Source organism: Corylus avellana, chromosome 2 (genome assembly GCF_965113065.1).
Source record: "Corylus avellana chromosome 2, dhCorAvel1.hap1.2, whole genome shotgun sequence".
In the NCBI taxonomy this organism is placed as follows: Eukaryota; Viridiplantae; Streptophyta; class Magnoliopsida; order Fagales; family Betulaceae; genus Corylus; species Corylus avellana.
Window position 1 is genome coordinate 30,294,009 of NC_142491.1, and position 4,360 is coordinate 30,298,368.

Consider the following 4,360-nt stretch of genomic DNA (forward strand, 5'->3'; position numbering starts at 1 on the left):
AGAATAGGAAGATAAAGTCTTGACATATATGTAGAGAACCTCATATGCCTTCTTCTCCTATAGCAACAGTCTTTCAGCAGCATATGCAGAAAACTTGAGAAAGAGAGAAAGAGACACAAATGTATGCTTATTTCATGACTATTCAACTTCACATTGTTTGGGTTTACAAAAATTTTCTAACGTTGAGTTAGGTGAGAAAATGACACTAGAGTCCTTGAGACATTAGTTTAACGTTAGTAAATTGCTCTTAATGACGTTAAGAAATAAATGTGTCATTTACATGTTAAAAGACACTTGAAAATATTTTAAATAGGTTGGAGAAAATTTCTTCCAAACTGGTATGGAGAAAATTTATGTCCATTTGGGAGTGTCATTTTAAAAAATGGCAGAGATACAACTGTATTATAATTTTAAGGGTTAAATATCTTTTTGCCCCATCTGGTTTAACAACTTTGAAAGTTTATAAGGATTGTGTTCTACTTCTAACAACCAAATATTCGAAAGTAAGCAATTAAGCCATTTCAACAAACACGAAAGATGCACAGCAGAAACAAAAAGAACAACACAACTGATAAGTGCCAAAATATTCATATTTTAGCCTTTAACTTATATTTGTTAATTCCTTAGTTTTGTTAGTTTTTGCTATTTTATTTCCTTTTTGTATTTTCTTTTGTTTTATAGGTTTTTGGAAGAAAATGAAGCATTTCTGGAAGTATCGGGTTTAAATAGCAAATTTGGGAAAAGCTAAAGGTTCTGATAGTGCGATCAATCGCAGGGGACTTGCGCTTGAGCGCACTACCAGAGAATGTCAAGAAACGAGCGCAGCCTGGTGCTTGTGCGCACAAGAAGCAACATTGATCGCATCTGCGATCAAGCACTCAACACAGAAGATCGATCGCAGACGTGCGGTCGAGCGCATACGGGCCACAATCGAGCGCACCCGTGTGCTGGAGAATTTTAAATGCGGTGCCAGACTTCTTTTGCTTTCTATATTAGGGTTTTTCTAATCTTAGTTGCACTAGGACTTAGCCCGACAAGTTTACTAGGATTTCTAGAGTATTCCTAAGCCTATAAATAGACCTTTAAGCCTCACAATTAAAGATACAACTCTTGAGGAGAGGAATTGGAGGCTACTTCAATAAGTTGTTTTTGGTTCTTTCTTTCCCTTTTCTTTTTAGTTTTATTTTAATTATGTGTAACTAAACCTTTAGTAGGGCTAAATTAAAGCCCTAATTATGTTTATTTAATATTTCAATATTGGCGCCTTTGTGATAATCATATTGTGATGCTTAACTTGATTAATTCATGTTTTATTGAATTCCTCATATGTGTGTGACTGTCCATTATATACATGTGGTATAGATTAGTTATTTAAGTCAATTTAAATGATCGAGTCTTGGGCGTAATAGAGTGACAAAAGAATTCCTCACGGGTTCTTGGGTTAATCAACATGGAAAATCGGGAGTAGACACTCATGCCCTAGGTTCCATGTGTTTGTCGATTTCCATAGATATATGCTTTCTTAAAGAATAACTTAGTAGATACCCATGTTAAATCCTTTAAGAAAAAAAAGAATTAGATTAGACACCCATGCCTAATTCGTTACTTAGGGAAATCAATAGCTTAAGGAGTAAACACCCATGCCCTTAGGTTGGCAAACATTAGGTATTCATAATATGATTAGAACATTGACATATTATTATATTATTTGAGCATGATTAGTGGTGGATATCAAAGCTCTACATTTTATTTATCTTTATTTATTTTCAATATATCAATATCAATTTCGTGACAAAGTTGATATTTTAATCAATTCTAAGCAAAATCAACAATCTCCGTGGGAACGATCTCGTACTTGCTGCACTATACTATTGTTTTGATCTTGTACACTTGCGAGTTAAAACATACCAATTATTATATATTAATATAGGTAGTATTTGGCACCATAACAACCGCAACACAAGATTTGTTTACAAAGTGGAAAACCCTTGAGCACCTCAAGGTAAAAACCACTCCGGAGCAGCCAAACCCAATAAACCACTAAATGAAGATTTACAGTTACAGAATAGACGATACTCACAACCTTGAGGACCTCTAAACTTAGTAAGAACAAGCTTCCCAGCTTGTCTCCATTATGACCATCTTCAAGCAATGCATCTCCTTATCGACCCTTCGGTAGACTTCTTTCTTCAAGCATCCAAAGCAGCAATCTTCACATAGCCAAACGAACAAGGCAACACGCCAATCAAGAGTAAAGGGCAACTCCAAGCTTTAACACGCCCCCTCTTGAATAACAACCCCACCAAGACACAACAATCGTGGAGAAATATTGAGACTTCAGTGAAGAGAGCTCACAAAATAAATTTCCAAAGTTTGCAGAGAATAGTGACAGGAAGACTATTTACAGGAAATACCCATTTTCTTTGTCATGTTCTAACAAGACACTTTCCTGTTATGACAGAATGAACAAATTCGTAAATATGAGAATTCTACGTCCTAACGAGAAAGTAGTTACGTTATGATGGGAAGAACAAATGTCTCCTTTTCGTCACATGTCCCATCTTAATGCAACAGGTGACGGGGAACCAAGGAGTCCAACTTTGGTCCCGTTACATGTCCCGTCCTAATGGGGTTCCAGATGAGAAAACAGAGGCTTGAATTTTGCTTTTGTCACTTGTCCTGTTTTGACGAGCTTCTTGATGAGAAACTAGTATGTCCAACTTCTGCTCTCGTCATATCTTCGTTCTAACGCCATTCCTGACGAGAAACTAGGGAGTCCAAAATTTGCTCCCATCGCATCCTCGTTCTGTCACAGTTCCTGACGAGAAACCAGAGACTCCATCTTCTGCTCCTGTTATATCCTCGCCCTGACGGAACTCCTGAGGAGAAACTAATAACTCCCTGTTACTTGTCTTGTTCTGACAGCACTTCTGACCAGAAAACAGGAAACACTCCAAGAACCCTTAAAAACCTAAGAACAACTCCGAAAGTTTTAAGCAATACAAACAAACAAGAAATATCATTGAATAAGGCCAACTCGAACCTAACAATCTCACCCTTTGGCCATTCAATGACAAACCCTAAACAAAGTTTAAAACTTTACAAAATACAAAACCAACTAAACACAAAGAACACACCAAGTTTTGCGCATCAAATAAGGCTAATTTCTAAAACCTAACAATCTCCCCCTTTGGCCATTCGATGACAAACCTCATACACATCAGAGACAACAACAATTACAAGTAAATAACAACATTTTACAATCACACCCAAGCCTAACAAACCACTACAACTAAGGTTGATCAAAGATGTACATTGTACCTGTTCTTTTAAAACACTAAACAAACTCATTAAACATATGGGGAATAACAATGAATAATCACACCAAACATGGATATCATTTATTTAACCCTATAACCACCAAGTCTCCCCCTCAAAACTAACAACTTCTCCCCCTTTTTGTCACAATAGACAAAGGGATATAAAAGGAACACATACTCCTCATATCAATAACTCAATTGATAGGACAAGAGGAAAGAGAATGAAACAACAATCACAATTACACATGTTAAAATAATTAAACAAATAACGACAGATAAACAAGCATGTGTCATGAAACATTTAGTGCCAAAATATCTCATAAAATATATCAAAAAAACAAGAGATATGAAAGATATCACAAAAGGAGCCCAGCTCTAATGTTAACTCCCCCTTAACAAAAGCAACATCTCCCTAACAAGTGTTCTAACAAACAGCATTCTCCTCATTTTGTCATAAAAGACAAAGGAAGAAACTCAAGTGGCGTAACTTGTATCCTTGGAAGGTATAAACTTGGGGGGGTAGAAACATTATGAGCACACAACACAAACAAGAGGGCATGGTAGATTCAACTATGCACATGAAAAAGTTTAAAGAACCACCTTTTATTCAAGAGCCCAATTCAAGTCATCCAAACAAAGTTGAGATGCATGAAAACAAAGACAAAGAACAAGACTATAGCCAACATGACATTTGCAAAATATCAAGCACATTTGAACGAAAATGGCACAAAATTACAATCACAGCATGTGAATCATCAATTGCAATTTCTTAACATAGTCAAAAGGCAATTGACATTAATCTCACACAAGAGGCATTATTGCACCATATTCAATACTTTAAAGAAAAACTAGACATTCAGAATTGCATAAAGAATAAATTTATTGTGCCAAATACCCACTAAAATTAATAAGCGAATACTTGGTACGTTTTAACTCGCAAGTGCATAAGATCAAAACAATAGTATATGGTGCAAGTACGAGATCATTCCCACCAGGATTGTTGCTTTTATTTAAAGCAGTTTTTCCAAATTAAAATACCA